Here is a 25,268-nt window from a genome sequence, read left to right as displayed (position 1 = left end):
TCGGCCACAGGCCACGCCCCTACAAGCTGCTCACGCCCACAGCCAGCCCTTAAATACCATCGCGCTGATCACAAGCGCTGTTGCTCAGACTCTCTCCTGAGGCGGAAGCCGGGAGATTTTATGCTTGTTCGCTTCATTTGAAAACTGCTTTTTAAACCCTGTACTGATTTTATACTGTGTAAATTGTGTTACATATTTGAATTTGAGGCACTCACTGCTCGCACCCGAATCCGCCCAGCAGATTGATTGCTGATGCGGAGAGGGTTGCCATAGCAACGCCGCCCTTCGGCCACAGGCCACGCCCCTACAAGCTGCTCACGCCCACAGCCAGCCCTTAAATACCATCGCGCTGATCACAAGCGCTGTTGCTCAGACTCTCTCCTGAGGCGGAAGCCGGGAGATTTTATGCTCGTTCGCTTCATTTGAAAACTGCTTTTTAAACCCTGTACTGATTTTAGACTGTGTAAATTGTGTTACATATTTGAATTTGAGGCACTCACTGCTCGCACCCGAATCCGCCCAGCAGATTGATTGCTGATGCGGAGAGGGTTGCCATAGCAACGCCGCCCTTCGGCCACAGGCCACGCCCCTACAAGCTGCTCACGCCCACAGCCAGCCCTTAAATACCATCGCGCTGATCACAAGCGCTGTTGCTCAGACTCTCTCCTGAGGCGGAAGCCGGGAGATTTTATGCTCGTTCGCTTCATTTGAAAACTGCTTTTTAAACCCTGTACTGATTTTAGACTGTGTAAATTGTGTTACATATTTGAATTTGAGGCACTCACTGCTCGCACCCGAATCCGCCCAGCAGATTGATTGCTGATGCGGAGAGGGTTGCCATAGCAACGCCGCCCTTCGGCCACAGGCCACGCCCCTACAAGCTGCTCACGCCCACAGCCAGCCCTTAAATACCATCGCGCTGATCACAAGCGCTGTTGCTCAGACTCTCTCCTGAGGCGGATGCCGGGAGATTTTATGCTCGTTCGCTTCATTTGAAAACTGCTTTTTAAACCCTGTACTGATTTTAGACTGTGTAAATTGTGTTACATATTTGAATTTGAGGCACTCACTGCTCGCACCCGAATCCGCCCAGCAGATTGATTGCTGATGCGGAGAGGGTTGCCATAGCAACGCCGCCCTTCGGCCACAGGCCACGCCCCTACAAGCTGCTCACGCCCACAGCCAGCCCTTAAATACCATCGCGCTGATCACAAGCGCTGTTGCTCAGACTCTCTCCTGAGGCGGAAGCCGGGAGATTTTATGCTCGTTCGCTTCATTTGAAAACTGCTTTTTAAACCCTGTACTGATTTTAGACTGTGTAAATTGTGTTACATATTTGAATTTGAGGCACTCACTGCTCGCACCCGAATCCGCCCAGCAGATTGATTGCTGATGCGGAGAGGGTTGCCATAGCAACGCCGCCCTTCGGCCACAGGCCACGCCCCTACAAACTGCTCACGCCCACAGTCAGCCTTCCTCCACTACTTACATGTACGGGAACCAGAAGCGCAGCGGACGAGCGCAGCGGGCGCGACGAATGCGCGCCGAAGGCGCGCATAAGGCAAGCTCGTCTGCGCTCGTCCGCGCCGAGGACGGGCCTAGGGCCACCCCCCCTGTACCATCGTGCTCCCGGCCCATCATTAACTCCCCACCACTATCCTACTCCTTCGCTGAACTCCTTAGCATTAAATCCATTGCAGAGAAAGCCCATTCCATACCCCGCCTCAACTATCACAACCCTTGGGGATAGGACCGTTTAAATGTCCTACCTGCAACGAGACGCGGCCTGTACACTCCACACTTTCTCCTCGTTCAGTGTCAGCAGCTCTCATAAACGTGCGTTCTCTACCAAAACACAAATTTGAAATCGCTGATTTCATAGATGCGCATAATTTAGACATACTATTTATCACCGAGACATGGGGAGACGAATCGTCTGGCCCTGACTTCAGAGTTGCAACACCTAGTAATTACTGTGTAAGTAAATTAGACAGACCATTAAGGAAAGGCGGTGGAATAGCGATTATTCATAAAGACCACCTTAAACTAACTACAACAGAGACCACTTTCCTTGAATGCGAGACTCTCCTTTTCGCCATATGCCTCTCCAGTAAGACAACTTTTAAAGGCATGCTAATTTACCGCCCCCAGGATCCAGAACGAAATTCCTCTCACTCTTAGACAAAGTCATTGAGACGTCAATTGGATCCCCTCAATTTACCATCTTGGGTGATTTCAATTTTCATCTTGAATCTCTCGAAGACCCCGATACTGTAACAATACTCGGTGATCTAGAGGCAGCTGGTCTGTCACAAATTGTTAAACTACCTACACATTCAGCAGGACACACCCTAGACGGTCTCTTCACGAACAACTCGGAGATCTCTATTACTAAGGTCCTCCCTTTAATTTGGACAGATCACTCTGCAATTTGCTTCTCTGTTCCCATTAATTCCGGTCCACGCCCCCAGATAAATTCTCGGTCTACGAATTTCAGAGACTGGAAGAACATCAATCTTGACCATCTCACCCTGATGATACATGACAGCCCGGAGCTAAATAAACAGGACCCCACTGCAGCTTCGGATACCTACTTGAACAATCTGAACGAAGCATGTAACAAGCTAGCACCCTTAAGAACCTTTCACCGGAACAGAAAACAACCATCAGCCCCTTGGTTTTCTGAATCGCTCAGATTACAGCGTCAACACTGCAGAAACTTAGAAAGGCAGTGGCGTCGCCACTTCAATATCTCTGACAAATTGACCTACAAAAATGCCCTCTCTAATTACAAGAAACTCTTAATTGCTGAAAAAACCACCTACTACACCAAGCAAATTAATGAGGCCAAAAATTCTCCAGGGAAACTATTCCAGGTGGTAACATATCTTTCCAATCCTCTGTTACCCCAGTCAGAGGGATCTCAGGGCCTTGCAGACGCGCTGGCTAAATTCCTTGAGGATAAGGTCAGGGCTATTTTTTCCACCTTTTTGCCTGACCCTTCCCTACCTTCTACCGAACAATCAACCTCAGATAAAACCCCAAAATGTGTAGCCTTTGAAAACACCTCGGTAGAAGTCATCCAACCCTTGATCGCCCAAACCAAATCCGGCTCACCTTTGGATCCATGCCCTCCAAGCGTTCTTAACCTCATTTCAGAAACTATTGCCCCTCCACTAACTACTATTTGCAATGCAATGTTCACATCCGGCACCTACCCTTCAGCATGGAAGGAAGCCATTATCAAACCTTTAATCAAAAAGCCCACTTTAGACCCTTCCCTTCCGGCCAGCTACAGGCCCATTGCATGCCTCCCATTCCCGGCCAAGATTTTTGAAAAAATCATGAACCTCCAGTTGTCAACCTTTATTCACAATAACAACCTACTGGATGACACCCAGTTTGGGTTTCGCCAGGGACATGGCACGGAGACTGCGCTCCTAAAAGCTGCGGACGAGATACGGTCCACTATGGACAATGGAGGAGCCGCAATCTTAATACTCTTAGATTTGTCCGCAGCCTTCGACACGGTCGATCATGCCACCTTGATCGACCGTGTCGCAGCTATAGGGATAAAAGGCAAAGCTAAGGAGCTTCTCGCCTCATTTCTGTCCAACCGCTCACAAACTGTGAAGCTGGGCCAATACACCTCCCAGACCTTTTCTCTGCCTTGTGGTGTACCCCAGGGATCCTCGCTAAGCCTGACACTGTTTAATATATACGTGTCCGACTTGGCGAGGGTCATCAAATCCCACGGAATCCTCCTCACTACATACGCAGACGATACACAGTTGGTGTTGTCTGTATACGACGACGGCACTGCTGTAGCTGCGAATTTCCAATCCGGAATGAAGGCGATAAGCTCCTGGATGTCATCAAACTGTCTGAAGCTTAACTCTGATAAGACAGAGGTGATGACATTCGGGAGACTACAGCCAACCTGGTCTCCACAATGGTGGCCACACCAGATGGGACAACCTCCGGAACCAGTATCTAAAGTGCGAAATCTGGGGGTTGTCTTCGACAACAAGCTGTCATTCCTGCAGCACGCCAACGCGGTGGTTTCTTCCTCATTCCATATTTTAAAAAGGATCAAAAAACGTATCCCTTACCTACCATCGTCTGCAGGCAAAACATTAGTCAGTACATTAGTTTTTTCTAAAACCGATTACTGCAATGCCCTACTTCTCAACGCACAACAAAAGGTCCTCAACAAATTACAGACAGTGCAAAATGCAGCGGCTAGGACCCTGCTATCCATTCCCAAATTTGCATCTGTCTCCCCCTACATCCGACAGCTACACTGGCTGCCGTTGAGGAGCCGCATCAAATTTAAAGCGTTATGTATAGCTTACAAAGCTATCCACAACCTTGGTCCCCTATACTTAAGACAAGCCTTCCGCCCGCTTGAACACCCAAGGACATTACGCTCATCCTCGGCTCACCTGCTAACAGTCCCCCGCACAAGGAGGGTCAACTGGGGAGACAAACGTTTCACGGTTGCCACAGCCAAACTATGGAACACACTACCCCTCCACATCAAATGTGCTCCAACCCTGCTCAACTTCAGAAAAAATCTGAAAACTTGGCTGTTCTCAGCCTAAAATCTCATCCACCCGCCAGGGAGTTCTGCAACAATAGCGCCGAGACACCTTCGGGTATTTGCACGCTCTAAAAATCGATAAAATAAATAAATAAATAAATGTACAGATTTCCTTGGAATATATCGTCTGACTATTGACCGCTCTTCCCAGGAGACAGATGTCCTCCATTTATGAGCATTCGTCATCATAAAGTAATCCCTCACCCACATTGGTGTCAATCTCAATGGTTAAGAAATTCTATCGTCTCTCCACCTTTAGACCAACCCAGCATAGCAACTCTCATCTCAATGAAGTAGCTAATACGTTGGCTTTTCACACTGTTTAAACAATATTTGAAAAAGTGAGGAAAAGAGACAGTTCTAACAAAAACGTCTGAACGGAAAATTCTTCTTTTCCAATGTTTATGAGAATTAGACATGACAATTTCAGATGCTTAAGGTGCAATATTAACAATGGAAATTATGGGGCATATTATTAAGAAACGGTGCTAACATTATCGCCGTTTTAGCGGCAGAAAACTGCCGCTAAAGCGGCGATAACGGGCTTGATAATACGCCCTTGTGAATTCCCATAGAAGCCCATGTTCTGGTGTGAACATGGGCTTCTATGGGAATTCTCTACGGCGTATTTTCAAGCCCATTATAGCCGCTTTAACTGCAGTTTTCTGCCGCTAAAGCGGCGATAATGTTAACGCCGTGCTTGATAATATGCCCCTTTGTTTCCCATTATGTGCTATACATAATATTTCTAAGACAAACACGAATAACAGTAACACACATATAAAACTGTCCTTCGCATTCCAAATTGCAAATGGTCATAAAGGGAGAAAACAATAGAAAAAAATCCTATTATGTAAACATGCCAAGGAACAGAGGCCAAAGGTCATATTTCATATGCACTGGATTAAAAGGTAAACAATTTTCAATGTGAAAGGGAGCTCTGAGCTCACTGAAGATTCACTCGGTGAAGGTTCTTATATTATGTTCAACAGATGTATTACAATGTGTTTCATTAAACATACCATGAAACGACTACGCATAGACTTTTACATTCTCGAAAAGTACCGCAGAATACTGGGTACTTACTTACATGCAATCTTTTTGAAACACAGTAAAGCTGCTTATTTCGTCTTCCTGTTAGCCAAGATTCGTAAGACTTCTCCAGTCCTGGCCTGGAGCACAGATTTTCAGGCCAAATAAACGTTTGCCATTTCAGCATTCCTTTCTACTAGCAACCTGGACAATTCTCATTAGAATGTGATCTTAAGGTCCCAACTAGGAATGTGATTTAGACATTGTTTTAATCCGCCTGCAATACTGCTGCTGTTCAGAGTGGGCTCAGACGAAATAGTATGGAAGACCACAATGCACCATTCTGCCTCTTTCCCCACAGGAGGAGCTGGCGATCAGCCACATTTCCAAAAATACTCCAGGGGCTGAGCACCGGGCAACCCCTGCAGAAACTGAACCCCGTATGTACTAAATATCATTATGGCAGTCATTCTGGGTTTGGGTAAACTCACATTAGAAGTGTGCCTTTCCCTATTGGAAATACTTCTGATTTCAAGGTACCAGAGTGAAATGAGGATTCACATGCATAAAGAGATGCTTACTCTACGTTTTACCACATGTACCAGTGTTTTTTTTTCAAACGTTTTTCTTCCAATAAATGCAGACAGGTCTGAGATTCCAAAATGTAGGAATTCCGATCTCAGTGTAAACTCAAGGATGAGAATTCACAACCCACTCGGAATCGAACCTAAGTCTGCAGGCCTGGCAATAATAAATAAAATCCCTCTCAAAGAGTGAATGTAACTATTTCAAATGTTCACGATGTAACACACATTTCCAACTAGAAATACATTCTACCTCACTTTTGTCAGCTGTTGACCCGATTCCCATAATGCAGCGGGTCTGGAGAAAGGGCGCTCGATTAATTCTAGAATTTGGATTGTGAGTCAAGCAAAGTGAGCTCGTGTGATCAAATCGCAGGTTTCAGCATAAATCGGTTCTACTGCTCTTAGTTTACTAAGATCTGCTCCCTGTTACTTTGAAAGGAGGTGAGAGACGGGCCTCTCGTTTCCTCTAGGATTCTAACAAGTACACTTTTATTGTCCTTTGGAGGTGGACATGTGGGGCAATTATTATAGGCATACTGTATCTTCACATTGTATATTTTAATAGCAAAAGTATTTTGATTGCATTTAAAACAATATTCCTCTGTATATGTTGTATTTGTGATAATAAATTGACAGTTTAAAATAAATTATACTATTTCGGTAAAACGTTCCATTAACCATGTCATTTCTGAAGGGAAAATGTCATCAATCACTCAAGGCCTCTCTTCATATGAGGACAAGTAATGACCTCCTTCCCTGATAATAAGAATAAGCATTCAAGGTTCAAGGTTCAAAAACACTTTATTTGATAACATCGTATCCATAAAAGCACAGTAACATAACAGATTTTAAAATGCACAGAAAAAGAGTAATAATAAAATCCATTGGCAATATACATATATAGAGCACAATTGTTAGATAAATCAGATTAATACAAAACCTTATGTGTACATAATACAAAGACTCAAGGATTAGACATCTTCGGACGTGCTCGAGCGGCAATTCTCAAGAAAGTGCCTGTGCAGATAACCCACTCCTCGTCAGCAAGAGTAAGTAACCTCAGGTAAGTATTTTCCAGACTAATGGCGCAAATTTTTAAAAAAAACGTAGTTAAAAGTCACTTAGTATACTTTAAATAATATTTACAGAAGAACAGAAAATGTAAAGTAGATTGACCACTCTGGCCATCACACGGGAAGGGTGCATCCTCAAGGTTAGGATGATGGCCGAGGGGGAAACATAATACAAATTTAACAATACCTGCCCTTAGGCGAAAAGAAGACTCCTCTCCCAATGGCTCATAGACAGGGTAAGGAAATTGGCCTGGGGATGCACAGGCTGTTTGATGGTCATATAGCTAAGGATAAGGGATTTTTTAGATTACCTTTCAATCCTTTATGTTCTGTAAAGCAAATAAAGTGCACTCCTAAGGTCATTCTTATGCATAGTCTTGGCTGTGCAGGGATTTAAGAAGACACTTCCATAATCAACGCTACATAAACTTCGATACACCCGTGACAGCCATGGAATATCCTTCCTTTTCTCGCACTCCATACAAATCGCTTATGATTTCTCTTGTTAGGGATGCGGCGGGTTCTTCCAAACAGATAGCCCTAATTAAATCCTCTATAAAATTTAGATTAAGTTCCTTATGACAAGTTAATTGGAGTGTGGAGATCGGTACGCCTAATAACTTCCTGCAGAATCTGTTCTCTTCTTGTTAGATATAAAGACTCTTGGCAATAGCCCAGACCTCAGCGCCATAGGTGGCTATTGGTGCACATTGTGATTAAATTTTTTTTTTAAATAGCTAAAATAGCACCTGTTCTCTTTGGGTGTGGGAGGCTAAGGATTGAGTTATTGGCCTTTGAGAACTTGCTCCTGGAGTGAGCCATGTGCTCAGTCCAGGAGCTGTTCGCAGCAAAGACCACCACAAGGTAAGGGAAAGTGCTAGTCCTCGTCAGTTTCTGGTTGCTCACAGATATAGAACTCAGTTGGCAATTTCCTAAGACGACACAATATTATAACCGATTTTTAAAAATTTGGAATTTAAGTCCAAACTATCCATTTGGTTAGCAAAAACCCTGCACTTAAATGTGTAAAGAATTCGGAGTGAGGCACATGAGGATCGCGTCGTCCGCTTATAGTACGGGAAGTGTTTTAGCATTGATTTTGGGAACATCGTGGGACATTGATTTTAATGTTTTATGCAGTCCATTAATATAAATAATAAAGAGGCGGGGGCTAGAACACAACCCTGTCTAACCCCCCTGCCTACCTTAATGGCCTCGGTGACCTCACCCCCGCAGCTGATCCTAACCCGAGCCTTAAGATCTTTGTGAAGGTGCACCAAGAAATGCACGAGAGGCTCATCCAAACCATAGGCCAAAAGGATAGACCAGAGCCTTGACCTATTAACAAGGTCAGGAGCAGAGGTCAAATCCATAAAGGCCAAATAGGTTGGCGAGGCTCGCGCTATGGAGTATTTGCCCATAATTAAATTAAGGTTTAGGCATTGTTCATTGGTGCCAACTTTACTTTGAAAACCCAACTGACAAGGCTACAAGATACCGCTTTCCTCTGACCACTCTAATATCTTATTGTATAGGGCTCTACCCAAGATTTTAAGGTGCTATCTATTAGGGAGATAGACCTAGAACAATTGGGTTGGGAACGATCCCCCTTTTTAAAAATCAGAACAATGATGCTCAAGGACCAGGTGCTGGGTAGCAGAGCATAGGCTAGATTATTAAAAACATTTAAAAGGAGAGGTGCACAAAAGTCTGGTTTGCATTTGATAAGGTCAATGGGTAATCCATCTGAGCCAGGGGCTTTATTGCCCACACTCTGTTGGACGGCTTCTTCACCCTCAGACAGGTTTATCTGTATTCTAGTTGATGGCCCAGACTCAAAGGGATCTGCCTCTTGTATAGGGGCAGCGTAGATGTTTGTGAAATGGTTTACCCATGACTCACTTGCGATGGTCCAGCTAATGGGAGTTAATAGCTGCCCCATGGATCACAAGTCCCTCACAGCTGTCCAGAATGTGTCACCCTTTTTTGAGCTGTCGGCTTTGGATAATGCCTCCCAGCGATCTTTTAGAATTTCCCCTTTCCGATTGAAGATCACAGTTTTATACCTCTACCTGGCCAATTTCACTTCAAGGTTACACCTTGGGTTAGATGACAAGGCTCTGATCAGTTGTCTATTTGCCTCAGATCACTCGTGGTCAAACCATCTCGGGCAGTGTTTCGCAAAAGGGATAGATTTTATTAAAAGGGTTTTAATTCCTAGGCAAAGTTTGGTGAAATCTTGAACAGCCTCAGGATACGGATCCTGGGCTGAGAAACAAGCATTTATAAGATGCATATTAGCCTTCAGCAGTGCCTGAAACAGTTCATTATTATTAATACCCCTCCATATTAGTCTTTAATTATCAGTGGAGGGCATTAGATTCCTGGCCCCACATTCAAAGGTAGAAAAGGGGCGTGGGGCTAGTCCCAACACTGTTTTGATTGGATTATGATCCCCTTGGCTCATAGCAATAACTTTTGCTTCCATTAGATAGACTACGAGGAAGGGGAAAGTAAAGACAAAATCTATGGTGGAAGAACATCCCCTTCCTCTGAATGTAGGCTCAGGATGGCTATTAAGGTGTGATACGCCCACAATGTCCAAGACATTGGTAAGGTTGTGTATACTCAAAAATGCAATCAGCTCTGCACCACTATAACAGGTAGGGTCAGGGTAGCAAACCCCTGTGCTCTGTGTTGTGTCCATAAATTTTGCATTACAATCACCTCCTAGAAGAATGCCAATTGTTTCCATTGAATCTTGCTGGCAATTTAGATTAAAGACAAAATCGAAAAGCTTAATAATATTCCCATTGGGGATGGAGTAGAAATCATTGTTTTAAAAATTATTCGAATAGAAAGAGACTCTCCTTTTATACAATAGAGCTTGAAAATTATGGTTATTGGTTAGTAGAACCTAAATGCTGCCACCAGCAGCAATATTAATCCAAAAAGATAAACTCCCCGAAGGGCAACCCGATTTAGAAATAGGGGCTACAGTGTTATAACAATGAAACCCATTAAGATGTACTTCTTTGGTGGCTCAAGTCTCTTGGAGCATGGCTATGTCCTGTTCATTTAATAAACGTAGTCAGTCCGGATCGCCAAGCCTCGACAAGAGGCCTGCGATGTTCCAGCTCAAAATACTCAGATCTGTATCAGCCTTAGCCTTGGTTATAACTGACTGCCCATCTAGCGTATCAATAGGAGGAGGGGATACGAAATCCAGCGAATTATCCAAAGGGTGTGATTGATATCTCGGTAAGGATGGATGTCAATCCTGAGTGTTTAAGTCTGATAAGGCCTGAAACCTATTGAATGACGGGGGAGGTGCAGACTCGTTTACAATATGCCTAGATGATGGATTGTAGAAGTAACCCAGAGGGAGCGCACAGATGCTGGAGCTTTGGGTAAATGTTTGCTCACAGCATTTTAATAGGCAACGAACCATATAGGGCCTATGAAAATAGATCACATTACAATCTACATCAATGTTCTTGAGAGATTGACCAACCCACCCGGCTCTGCGAACCATAAGAATCTCATTTATATCGGATGGGTCAAATGTTTGTGTTTTTTTTAACCAATCCACAGTCATATTACTTAGATCAGCCCAGGCCTCCATCTGGTCCCCTTTAAGGGTAGGAACGCAAGCCAGAACTAGAACATAAAAGGCAGGTGGCTGGGGGTAGTCTCAAAACATCGGTATTGGGTCTCAGACTATTACTCCTTGAACTATCTATTGTGCCCCTGCTCGGTTTGCTTGATGTGGTCCCAAAATGTAGACATTCAGCGTGAGTGCTATGTGGACCTAAGGGCTTCGTATGAAGCTCCCTGGATACATCCTGTGTGTTCCCCTGTTCGGGGATAGGTTTAGGCATAAAGGATACTTTTGCTTTGCAGCATGTTGTGCAAGAATTAGCAGGAGGAGAATCTTTGTACCAAGTAGAATGTGAAATTCATAGATTATGACTTAAATTAGCATCTGCTGGCAATGGCGGACCCCCCCCCCCCCCCACAGTGACATCTGGGTGAGAAATCGTCTGACTACCACTTAGATTGTCCGTAGCAATGTCCATGCGTTCTGCCTTTTCCAAAAGTAGAATAAAATTCTTGTTGGTAAGTTCTTTGAAATGGGCTAGTGCAGTTTCCAGAGCAGTCTCCACAGCAGTAACACGGACAGCGTCCCCAATAGTATTGTGTCTTGCTGGAGGAAAAGCGACATCAGCATGGGTGCTAACAGAGTTGGTTGGGGTTGCTCCGTGGTTAATTACATGGTTAGCAGATTGAGCTCCCTTTGTGACTTTAGTGTTTTTTAAAACCGGCACCCCGCTTCCGTTTAACTGGAGGCTCTCTCACCTTGTACTCATCTGGGAGCTTGGATACCCATGCTCTGGTGGCTGTGCTAGGCCCATTGGAGACAGCTATAAAAGGTGCATCCAAAATTGACAATGGCGGGGGTCTGGGACAGATTTTGGGGCATGCAGGCACGTTTGTAGGGTGTCACCCGAGGTAGGAATACCCAATGACGAGCGTCTCTGTAAGGTCGAGGGATCTAAAGAAAGACATTATTCTGTCATTTCAATTTCATGGGTCAACAGCGACTCTACCCTAACAATAATAAGCATTACTAACAAACTTTTGTCAAAGCCAGTAGGTGTGACGTGGTGTGGAGGTAGTTTTTTTCTTTTTCATTTCTACATTGATAAAAATGCACCTTTTAAAGGAGGGAAAACTGTAAGACAGGCAGTGGCGTTGAAGTGTTGCACAAGAGACTAAAGGCAAGAAAGGAAACTCTTTGCTGTCTGGTTCTCGACCACGTGCACTGCAGATTTAGCAGCGTAGGGGAAGAAAAGTTGTGCAGGATGTTGCACCTGAGGGGGGAGGAATCTGCGTACACTAACTGGATCCATGTTCTGAAAAGAAGCCGCACATGTTGGGAGACGGCTTGTCTCACACGGTGCAAATCAATCTCTTCTCCTTGTTTTCCACTTCTTTCGGGTAGTTTCTGCCTGTGCCCTGCTGATCTCTTGCGCAAAGTATGATGCTTTCATCTTGCATGCAGCCATTGCACTAATACCCCATGACCAAACAACCAACCCACCCAGATTATTTCATACAAATGTAGAAAACAGATCCTTAGCAAACATAGACTATAATATATGAGACAGCACACCATTTGTGTTGGATAAAATAAGTGTCCCAAGCTTATTAAACCAGGTAATGGGTTAACTTACCAACAGTGCAAAGGCAGCCAGTGATGAAATGACCTACGCGGATTGCCAGTCTGGTTAACCAACAAACATCAGCACTACATCTCAACATTTCAACTGATGCAGCACTAGGACCAGCTTACAAGGAGCTACCGCACATCTGGAGACCAAAGTTCAAAGTAAAGTAGCTACCACAGAGGCAGTGCTTAATATGTAAAACACACAAACACACCCACATATATGTGTATATAAAGTGTAGGTGTCCAAGATGTTCATCAGGAGGTTACCACTCACTTCTGTCACTAGCACCATCACTCAATGTCTGCATATACACGACTCAGAGCCAGGTATAATATCCAACTTAAAATGCAGTGAACTAGCTGCCCTCCTTAAGGAAATGGCATTGCGGTAGTTCTCACAAGAACAGTTTTTTAAAATGTTCAGTTTTACCTAACACTTTTTACTTAGTTTTGCTAAAACAACATAGGCAAAAGTTGGCAACCCTTTCAAGATTTCAGATCCTCTAATCATCAAACTTGACAGCATTTCCAAACAACTTTATTACTTTCAAAGGCTGAGTAACGTTTTAGACCATACCCTCCCTTCTTGGACTTTCGATTTTAACCCAATCACCTGAACCCATGTTCATAACTTTGACATCCTTCCGTTTGTCATAATCCTCTTTCCTCTTCATCATTTTCTCTTTCTCTCTCTCTTCTTCCAGCCTTGAGTACTGGATATCATTTTCCCTCTACACGAGCATTTTTCATTCACCCAACTCTGATACGTGACACAATTAGCTGTTCTCTTTCAAAACAATCTAGAAGGTGACATACTCATGGTGGAATTTGGAGTCAATCCATACATTATTAAATCCTTCTTGATCTCATCCGTCCAGCTTAAACCACAAACCAAGGAATATTGCATTGATTCTTTTAATAACTCGTTGAAGCGTTCTATCATACCATTGGCCTCGGGACGGTACAGAGCTGTCTCTTTGTGTCTAATTTCTCCTACAGTCAAAAACTCGATCCATGACTTTAGATGTGAGTTGTATCCCATTATCAGTAAATAATGTCACTGTAAAGTCCTTGTGAGCGCAATCAAGCAGCATAGTCTTGAATGTTGTATAAAAGATCAGTTCCTTTATAATCCTTCTTTCTTTACACCAGCTAGCCAACACATGATACTTCTGACACCACCGCTAAGACTTCATCAGAGCTTGGTTATCAAAATTCCTACCCAACCCTGAGGAAGTCTTTCCTGTGGTTACAAATTGCTCAAACTAGAGGCTTAGTGTGTTGGACTGGTTGCTGCCCAAGCAATGTAAATCAAGTACAGATCAATAAGGACACTCAGTAAGGGGCAACACACACAGGTAGTGAAAACAAGTCAGCATTATTAAAATATTAAGTGCACAAAGCGTCAGCAATGATAATTGTACATTAGCAAAGTATTTGAATGTAAACTTCTAATGTAATGCCAGAAACAGGTCGAAATCACTCACAATGTAGTAAATCAAAAGCACAAAAGTAAGTCTGTAGCACAAGGAAATACAACATTTCAGCTAACAAGAACAAAAATAGTCACGTCTATATATATGTATGCATACAGTGCAATGCTAGCAGAGTAATGATAAAACACACAATCTTGACTCAATTGCAATGCAGCTATTCAAAGATGCAGTAATAATAAAAAATAAGTCCACATAGAGCAGTAGAATCAGAATCACGCCCTTTACCCCCTGGAGCTCAACTTTCCACAGCACCGGTAAGCCAGCTCCAATCTCTTTTACACCCTCCCTGGGAATGACACAACTGGGGCAAATTCTTCAGGCGACTGCAGCTCTGCACGGCTCTGTCTGTGAGCTTCCCTGAGGGACCAGCACCCCTCCTTTTATACATTAAAAATTGGCTCAAACAATATCATGTTCATTCTTGTACCTGTTGCTCTTGTGGCATTATTAGTGTTTTTCGCTCACCCCGGCTTGCCCGGCTACTCCTCACTCATACCAACTCTCCCTTCCCTGGTACAAATCAAGCATTCTCCCAAGGCCTCCAGCTATTCTCTAGCGGGCCCAAGGCCAGTTCAACCTCACCGGTATTTCTCTCTCAGCCCACACTTCTCAGCTTGGTACCCTGAACACATCGCCATGGCAGATAGTTGACTCTATGGAATGTGGAAAATAGGCATCACAAGCTTAATGCGGCCTGGTACCGTAAAAAGAACATTGTTGCAGAACATCTAATTATGTCTAGTGGAAAATTAGCAAAATAAGCGTCACATGATTCTCTGCTATCTCAGCATGGTACAGAGGTTTTCCAGATGCATTTTTACTCATCAACACTGCCTAAGCTAGTTAACCCCTTCGCATCACAAAGTCTTTCACACAATAGGCCTGCATACTCCACATTTAGTCCAAACATTTCTTAATGTCATTGAATTCCTCTTCATAAATTCTGTGCCCTTCTTTAACAAATCTCTCATGCTCTTACTTTTCAGCAAAACATGGAACAAATTTACTGTAATATTCCACCATTCTCCAAAATTTCAATAACTCATCCTCATTCTCAGGACGAGGCATTCGTTTTATGATATGTACAAGCTACTCCATAGGTTGTGGTGTACCATGTGTAATAGATACTCTGTTTCAGAGACATTCAATTTGCAGTTTTCTGACTTAAAGATAAGACCATTTACCTTCAACGTTTTCAGTACCTTGCATTGTGTTCCTCCAAGCACTTAATATAAACCAAAACTTCATCCTGGTAAATCTTAATCCCAATAATTCCTTTCAAAACATTCACCATAGCCTTCTGAAAGACTGATGAAGCTAAAATCAAACTATGAACTTGTACGTGCCAAGTGATGTAAAAAAACAATGTTAACTTCTGGGTTTGGGGATGCAACTTGACTTAGTGATACGCAGATGTCAAATCCAGAGAAGAAAAGTGCTTAGCTCCACCCAATGAACAGAACATTTATGTTATGTAGGGCAGGGGATAAGGATCTACCTCTACATGCTTGTTAAGCTCTCTGAGATCTATGTGCATTCTTTCCTCACCATTGGTGTTGCATGCCATGAATACAGAGGCGAGCCAGTCGCTATCTTCCACTTCTTAAATAATTTCATTTTCTCTCATCTTCTTAATGTCCTGCATCATGGCCTCCTTCACCTTTACACGAACATGTATTACTTTTCCTACTTTAGGTTGCAATACTGTGTTGAGGTTTATAAAATGAAGAGAGTTTCTCAATAAACCCTGGACCTTCCTAAAAACTCCTATGAAGTCCTCTTCATAATTATATGTTTTGATTGGAATTTGGGACGCTTCAAAGGTAGGTCATTGAGATCGAGAAACACTGATAAATCCCTCTGGTTAGATCAACTTATTTCCAAATCCTCTTTAATAGACACATAGATTTTCCCAGGGATTAGTCTACTTTCAAGCCCCACTCTTCCCCTAAAATAATACAACAACTTAATATGCTCTCCTCCATAACCTTTCAGCCGAATGTCTGATTTAAACATTTTCAAGTTCTTGTCAAACACAACTTTAGGAATCATAATTATATTGATGCCTGAAATATCTTGACACCTATTATGTTGACAGGAACACTGTTCACTTGTATATTCTAAAGAGGCTATCCATTATCCTACTCTATTACCTGCAAGATGGCGTGGGTTTCACTGCAATCACAAAAGAAGGGAAAACACAGGAGGGATTTTGTTCATATAGTCCGTGGTGGCATGTGACCCCTGGTAAATCTCGACCCAGTGATTGGGGGAAGGCTGGGTTATGTGCGAGGGCAATACGCAGTTGCCTGCCTACCATTAGGCACTCTGTGAGATGCGGGCAGCAACACACAACTGATACACTATATACAGACAACAAATTCTGATTATTTAAATGCCAGAGTAATAAACAGAACTATAGTGAATGAGGACCCAATAAAATAAGAGGCACCATACCAGTTTTTATGGAGATAATGTATGCCAGAGGTTTATTAAACCAGGTAATGGAACAACTTACAGGTGATCTAAAATAAGTCAATAGTGAAATGACCTAGGCTGGTTGTTAGCCAAATTAATTAACAAGTGCCAGTGCTACATCTCAACATCTTGACTAATGCAGTACTATAACCAGTTTACAAGCTCCTGCATCTGTAGGCCAAAGTCTAGGAGAAAACCTCCCACTGAGGGTGAGCAATCACATGCCAGTCCCCCAGCTGCTCAGACTTTCAGCCATCCCACATGATACAGATGTGCTGTCACTTTCAACCATGAGATAGGCTGAATGCTTCCAGAGATATTTTGGAAACTCCGCCTGTCTTTGGCAGTGTTTCTTGATTGATTTTGAATAATATCGCCATTTGATCACTGTGTATCTCTGCCAAGACTTTGGGGTGGCAGTTGATGGCACTGTGATTCACTATATAAGACTTGGCAGCAACATTTTCCCACTACACCCTCTGGGGCATCTCTGCTTGCTGATGTGGTCTCATGGATTTCTGCCTTGTAGAAAGAGGCAAATGCCCTGACTTTACATTGGTGTCTTCCATCCTTTGTTATGCTTTGTGATTGAACTTTATTAAGAATGGGGAACCCTGTCTTAGGGGCTTCAATGTCCTTTGGACCTCCCTGGCTACTAAAATGAAACCATGTAAATGGCTCGGGTACTAAAAAGTGGTGTTCTGATGGCAACCATCAACATTGCTAAAAAGCAACTTGTTCATAGTCACTATTAGGTTTCCGAGTTTCGCAAGATATGGTTTAGTGCCCATTTCCGACTGTAGACCGATAAGGTAAGAATTAGAATGCAGGCTGCTAGAATTACTACACTTTATATATTTAATGGAAACATAAATGGCTTCATCTTCTCAGATCTCAGTGCTGACAAACAGGGCAGTTGCCCATGTGAAGTGCTATATAAATAGATGAACATTTACATTTTGTACAATACAAAATAGATGGTAGTAAATGAAGCACCAGCTCACGAACCCAAATCCCCATGACACAAGGATAGAATGTGTAGCGTTTTGGCAGGCACTTCTTTTATCTCCCTTTGTACATGAGTGCTAAATAGAGGGCTGTTAGTTGGCAGCACTAGTGATGCATTCATTCTTGCCTCTCAGTACTGCTCTGAGACTGTGGAGAAGTGCAAAAAGAAACACACACGTCTAGGCTAGGCTGCTTCACACTTGTGTTGAAAACGGTGCAGGCAGCATACACATCCTGAATATTGCTCTAAGTGGGGGTATGGTGCGTTGTGGCTGCTCCAGGGTAGACACAGGCTCACCCTGGTACTGTCACAGGATGCCTACCCTACTATGACTCTTGCGAGATATGTGTCTCTGTTGGCATCAGAGATGGGGCGCTGACAGTCAGCAAAAGACCCCTCCTACACCCAGCTATCTCTGAACACGACCTATGGGAGGCCCATCTCTTTATTCTAACTGGCGCTATTTGAAGACATTCAAACCCCAGGCACTGCAGTGATAAGTGCATCTAAGTGAGCATGAATCCAGACAGTCAAAATATTGAAACACTTAACCACCCTTCTTAAAGAATTCCAAAACAGTTCTAGTAGCAGAAACATTTGCAAAATAAATGGAAGATGGATTCAAGAAAAGTAATATTCCTATTAACGTTGTGCATATGTATTGTTCTGAATTGAAAACAATATGTTTTGCAATGTAAAAATAAAGAGTGTTTTAGATAGCGCTACATACAGAAAGACATTTTCCACTGAAGTGGAGTCATGTAATTGAAGCACACGGTCGGGACCATGACCGCCCAACATACACAGAGATCATGCCCTCACAGTGAAACACGCATGGTCTGTTAGCTCCACTCAGACCGGAGACTGTGGATGTAGCTAGATTTTGTAATTGGTTTAATTTCATTTTTTTGTGTACACCAATGTATAACTATAGAATCATCTGTAGCAACTTAGATTTCTTTAACGTACACGTTTAACTAAAATATTTTCCCATTTCATCTTTGATAAGGTCTGCCTCATTTGAGCAGAAAGAAGCTCGCTGTACACCTTTTCCATCATTTCTGGAATGTACTTTTGCATACCGTCCTCAAATGTGCTGTACTACATCAGGCCTGCCTGCGTCAGAAGGCACATTGCAACATTTACATTGGTTAATCTACCCTGTCTGGTAGGAATGTTAGTGCGAGCAACAAGGCCTTGGACCGCCTTTTCGTCACTCTGCTTCCCCAGCCCTTCTGCGCTCCCTCACTTGCAGATGGCACAGGAGTCGATGCTAGTGAAATTCCTTTTTCTGGAAATAGTAATAGAAATATAACGTTTGCACCTGCACCCTTTGCTGAATCTAATGTATAAAAGACGCGTCTTTTAGCTTAATTAACATCCAATTCATTCAGAAGAGGTCATTCCTAAGCATGATCTCAGGAGTTGGACATTCTTGACCAACCCTTTGCCCTGAGATGGGAAAGAATCGTCATTTTCTCCAAGCAGGATTTGATGGCAGCCATCTCTCTTGAGAATGCAGAGCATCGCCTCTATGGAAGAGAAGGGTGTCAACTAATTGTCCTCACTGCAGCTTGAATTATAATGTCAAATTGGAAAGATCCACTGACACAAAAGTCTAACTTTACGACTTCCGGTATTCACAAAGGGCATTTACGAGTAGTAATGCACAGGCAGGCCAGAGAGCTCCTGATTGGGTCCAGAGAGTGGGAGGGGACCCCTCAATGTACTTTGCAGGGGGGCCCCTCAATTTTCGTTACGCCACTGGCTGGATTGACTGCCATCATCTAACCATCAGAGTCTCATGACCTAGTCTAGACATGGTGTCTTATAGTGAGCGGCTGTTTTTGACTTTTTTACCAGGGCTGATTTTGTTTTCCAGTCCTGCCCCACTCAAGGAGTCATTGATGAGCGCAGCTGAAAAGTCGCTGGCAGCTTTGAAGAAGTAGATTGAAGCCACCCAAAGTCAGCTGGGATCCTGCTGTACTATGCAGCCACATAAGGAGGTAAGCTAGCCTGCCGTGAGTGCTGCATAGTCAATAAGTGGCACAGCAGAAAACTTCTCCTGAGGCGGACTGCTTATTCCAATTAATGCTCGCCCCTCTGTGGAAGTACAGTAAAGTGGCAAAATGCCAATAATCTTATTGTCTCAACACTAAGCATAAGTGTGTCTCCACTGGACTGATCCAAAATGTGAACAACAGCAGCAGTAGAGCCAATGGCTGAAAGAAACTGGCCCATTGCCCATTTTATAGGCTAACTGTAGGTTGATCCAAAATTTGATTGACAATATTACTACTCAATGGCTGGAAAGACCTGGCCTAAAGCCTCATTGTGTATGCATAGGTTACAATGTTTGCCATGAATGGCACAGACGTCATTACGAGTCAGACCTTATGAATGGAGAACAGAGTGTCCTCAGAAGCATGCATTCTACTGTCAAACACTATACACAGGGCCACTGGAACCATAATTATGGGGATTCCGCGAATGCTACATAACGAAGGGTTTGAGACATTAACAGTACAAGGCTATAGTACGCACTATACGAAAAAAACAATAACATAACATGTAGTGCATATTGTGTACATTTCACAATAAAATCCTAGGTTAAATGAATCTCAATTTAACAATAACACTGTATGTGGAAATTTTACACTTTGAGGAGATTAAATGGTCACCTTTCGTCTGTTTCTAGCTATATTTAGTCCGTAAAAATGTTATATTTGCTGTTATTATCTCTATATTCTAAAGTTATCGGATAGAGGAGATGTTTTGTTTTGACAAAGGCATGCAACAATAACACTTTACAATACTGTTCTGCATGGCTGTTTCCAGATGGCAAGAGGGCGAAATCCTTTTCTCTAATGCAGAATAAACCTGACATTGAGCTACGTGCGACAGTATTAAAACACAACTGTAATGCAAAGATTAAAAGGACACATTTTTTATTAAGATAAGTGTAAGTTTGTAAATCTGTGCTCCGTTGATGCAAGCTATTTCATTCCAGGATATAGATACATTTACATGAATGTAGTGCTGCCTTGTGCTTCCATGATAGACAAAACCATGCACTGCTGTTGAATAATATTTTGAATAGTATTTGTCGAAGGAGTATTTTCTCTTCAGTAAGAAATGTCTACATTTTCTAACGCATTTTGTCAATCTGTACGTATGTTTAATTGTCAAGATATGAAGATATTGTCACAGTGTATGCTACATATTTTTTATTTCACTTCCGTTCTTTCTCAAAGTCACTCTGTCCCTTCTATTGTACCCCCCCCCCAGCGCCTTTAGGTGGCTGTAAATTGTCCAAAGAAGTTATATAAATCACCAAGTTAGCATAATTTGACTTTCATCGCACAGTATGCTGTATGATGAAGCTTTTTCTTACACTTTAAGTGAACTGTGCAGCAGAGTTTGGCCTTTACTGCATAATTCCAAACTATATAACTTCTTGCACCAGTGAGCAGTGTATTATCACATTTATCCTCACCAATGGGGCAGGGGAAAGCAACAGTAAACGCTGTACAGTAGGGTGCCTAGGCACAAGGCAAACAGCAGCCTCTGCAGTCACCTTCTGCCATGGTTGAGAGCATAGGGCCTAGCGAGGGGGTCCATATCCTGAGCCAGGCTTGAAACTAAACAAGAGATAAAAGTATAGTGCCTCCAAGGGATTGTGTTCATTGCCTGCTGTGGAAAGCGTGAAATGACTGTACCTTAAAAACACAGAGAAAAAGAACCTCCAGCAGAAAATTAGCTTTGCTGACGAGGAGCATCAAGTGACTTTTCAAAAGAGTGCTCCATTTGCAATAGGCTCCTCTCTGGAAATAAAACCACCAAGCACAGTCCATAAACTCATGGAACGTGTTATCCTTCTAGAAGTGGCAGAAATAGTCACTGAACGCCAAGGCAATGCACCCAACTAGCGTGTTTACAGGAAGAGCCCAGTTCACATATGGGGGTGATTTGATTTCCTTACCTGGAGTGTGCCTCCAATGCCCCGAGTCTGGTTTGTTATGCACTTATAGGAAGCGTGGTGGCTAGAGTGGTTTGCCTCAAAGGCGAGACCAAACAATGCATATGGGAAGTTTTTATGGGCAAATAAGGAAAATTGGATTCTGAGGGTACCACAAGGATTGCCAAGCAAATCAGCCAGTAGTACGTCATGTATTGTTTTGTTATTTACTAGGAACGACATATCTCTGGATTCACCCCCCATATATCAGTGACCTTTGATCATTGACTATAGGGTCAGAACTGTTTACTGGGGAGATGTGGGGTCACCGTTGCCTTTCAGCGTGGATTGTCGGCTGGTGAGATTTTTCCTAGCTGCTGAAAGGATGTAGGTGAATTTCAAGATCGACTGCTCCAAACACCCCTAGCCATGCAGTGATTTCAAACAATTTTATTTGATATGGTGCAGCAGTGTTGAGCCACCGATAAATGTGCAGTCATCACAGGGCAGGAGTCCACCGGTAATTGTAAGGCATGTTAATGTGCGCTACGCTATCCTGAGGCCTCACTCTTCCGAGGTCCACCGAAGCAAACGAATCAACTTTCTAGGCGGGTAGTTTCACAACTCGTTGTGGGTTCTCTCTGGCCCCCCTCCATCACCAATATGAACAACTCTTGGGTCCTTCTTTTTGACCAGTTGGCAATTGCAGGCCTCAGGAGCCTCCTCATTATTTGTTTCCTCCAAGGGTACATAGAAGCATCCCAGCGAACCCTCGGAGCCACGTGCTAAAGGTATAATAATGCATGGAGCTTAGGTTTTCTCCCCAAAGTGTAAAAGCTTCCAACATTATCCAGAACATTCTCGGTTATTGGTAAACCTCTGTTGACTTCACCAGAAAACATGACCTCACCGCCCTAGAGACCAGACCATCTCCTAGTTTTCATCTCCAAGGACATTAACCTCCTTGGGACTAGCTGTGTGATGCTTCAGTGAAGTTAGGGGGGTTAGTAAGGGTGGTGAACTTCCTAGGGAGCCACCCTATGGGTTGCAGTACTCCGGTCGCTGTCCACGGTTCTGAAACGGCATTTCACCTCCACCTGTGGGCATGCCCAAGGGCTGCTCGCAGCTTTGCCCTGGACAGCACCCCGATATAATTTCCTTATGCGAGGCAGAATCCCCAGCCCCTGCGGCATGCCCTAAAGTTGAAGGGCACAATACAGGGAACGAGTAAGTACACATTTCTGAAGCTGCCGTAAGATCAGCTAGCAGAGATGTGATTTAGGTGAGGGGGGAGTCAATATTTCACGCTCTTCACCCATCTCATTTCCCATCTTCATATTTTCCGGCAGATAAAAAAAGTTGACAGCTTGTAAGATCTCGCAGTAGCTTCTGCGTTAGATTCCATTTCCAGGGGCTTGAAGAGGAGCCTAGCTTCTCTGAACATCCCGGATCAAGAGATGAGGCCAGGCAGATAATTCGACACAGTGCGAGCGGCAGAGACAAATCCTGCTTCTGGGTCTGGAGAAAACCAGCAGCTCTTAATCCCTGGCCGCGGTGCTGACGCTGGGCGCGGATTGTGTGAAAGCATCTGATGGACAGCTCCTGCACGCGGTGGATTTACACGACTACCAATCATTTCTTGCTGCTCAAGCCTCTGTGCTGCCACAGAATGTCGCCAAACTAAACTCTCTCGGGCGACAGCAATCAACATATTGTCATGTAACTGGCTTTCGCTAAACAAGATCCGTTCTTTAGATATGGGTATTCATTTTTACTGGAAATTGTCTCACATTTACATTACTCTCTAGCAGAGCCGTGCTGTGTGGGGACGGACAGCTTGATTCAGAAGTGAACTGCTCTTTAGAGACATTGTGAGTTTCCCCAACAAACAATGCCTCTCAAAGCATAGTAGGGCGTTTCATTATCATCAGCAACGTTTTTTTTAGAAATTAGATTAAATCAAAACATAAATAAATTCAGCATTCCAGTAAGTTGTGTTTCATACGTTTTACAAGCTTGAAGCTAAAACAGTGCCAGTAAAAACATGAATTTACATTCATGTGTACATGATAATAAAGTAAGTAAAATTTCTTTATTCGGAGTTTCATAGTTAGAAATCCATAAAAGCAATATTGAGACATAATTATTATAATACTGAACATGAAATTTACAGTACAATACAATTTAAAATGCAAAAATTAAAAGAACTATAGTTTCACAATTCATTTAAAATGAAGTAATTCATAGGAAGCATTAGTATCATAGTTTTGCAGACATCACTTTACAGGTTTTTTCTATGTTTAAAAATGCATTTCAGAAAGTTGAGAACATGATAACAGGTGATTTCTGAATCTAAGAGCTGTAGACACAGCATGGCAGGACGACACTGTCTGTAACCCCATGATTTTAACAGAGATAGTAGCCACAGTTTGCGATGATCATTGTAAAATTTGCAGAACATGGCTACGTGTAGGGTGGACTGCACTGACTTGTCATCGCAGGGACAAAGAGGTAAAATCGGTTCCCAAGCATTCATTATAGGGAAAGCTACTAACCTATGGAATAGGTTTAGTCTGAATCTAGTCTGAAGAAATCGATCAAAAATACCTATTTCAAGGTTTAAGTAGGGCTGGATGGTAAATGTAGTCTGAACCATGATGGCATGGTGGACAGAAGGTTTCCCTATTTTGCTCAAAAGCCTTAGGTTATCCAAGTGGCCCAAGGCCAGATCTTTTAGCTCTTTCTTGGATATCTCACTGATCTTTGCCGGTGTAGAGTAGTAAATCTCTAATCCTAGATCAGTGAGAAAATTCCTAATATAGGCGAGCCATCTTATTTTTAGGGAGTGATCTAGTGTCATAGCATCTGCCACTATCCTCTTGGTTAGTGTGTTTTTATCCAAGGTCCAGATGCGTCGCCTCGCCATAGGAGCAACGGTTGAATTTTTGCCAGATCCTCAACATATGGCGTGCCTAATTCAGTATGGCACGCATACGTTGAGGATCACTTTGGCGCCATCAAAAGAAACCTTAAAAATGCGTTTTCTACAACCTGTAGCGCAGAAACATCCGTATGCCCCCAGACGCCAGCCCCGTACAATGCTGTTGACTGGCATTTAGCTCTATAGATTTTTAATAGTTCCAGGGGTGGTCGTTTGCCCAATTTTTGCGAAAAAGACACCAGGGCTGCTATGGCTATCTTGAAACAATGTTTCATGGCCTCGACTGCCACCTTCCAAGACAGTTTTTCATCTATCGTGATGCCTAGGTAACAGTAATCAGACGTCAGCTCTATTTTCTGATTTTTAAGCATTAAGTCCTCAGGCCGTTTCCTCCCTGTGCCTGCCGTCATTACAAAGGTCTTCTTTGCATTTATGTGGAGGTCAAGGCTGCCCATGAAGGTCGAATATCTAGAAAGTACCTTCTGAAGTTCACGAGGGGTCTGTGCCAGTAGGACGGCATCGTCTGCATAGAGTAGAGCGGGAATCGGGCGTTGTTTTGCCTGTGGGAGGTCCTGGGCACCCCTCATAAGCTCAACCTCCAAGCTCTTAGTATAGAGGGAGAATAAGAAGGGAGCCAGGACGCATCCTTGCCTGACTCCACGCTCCACTCCGAATGACGCCGATAGCTCGCCCTTTGTTCCGAAACGGACTCTCGCAGAGGCCTTGGAATATAATTCCCTCAAGAAGTTTAAAAGTGGCAAGTCCACCCCCATTTGTGACAGCACGGACCATAGTTTCGTATGGGAGACACAATCAAAAGCAGCAGACAGATCCACATAAACCATGTAGAGTCTGTCC

This window comes from Lissotriton helveticus, chromosome 3_1 (genome assembly GCF_964261635.1).
Source record: "Lissotriton helveticus chromosome 3_1, aLisHel1.1, whole genome shotgun sequence".
NCBI lineage: Eukaryota > Metazoa > Chordata > Amphibia > Caudata > Salamandridae > Lissotriton > Lissotriton helveticus.
Note: the sequence above shows the minus strand (reverse complement) of the source record.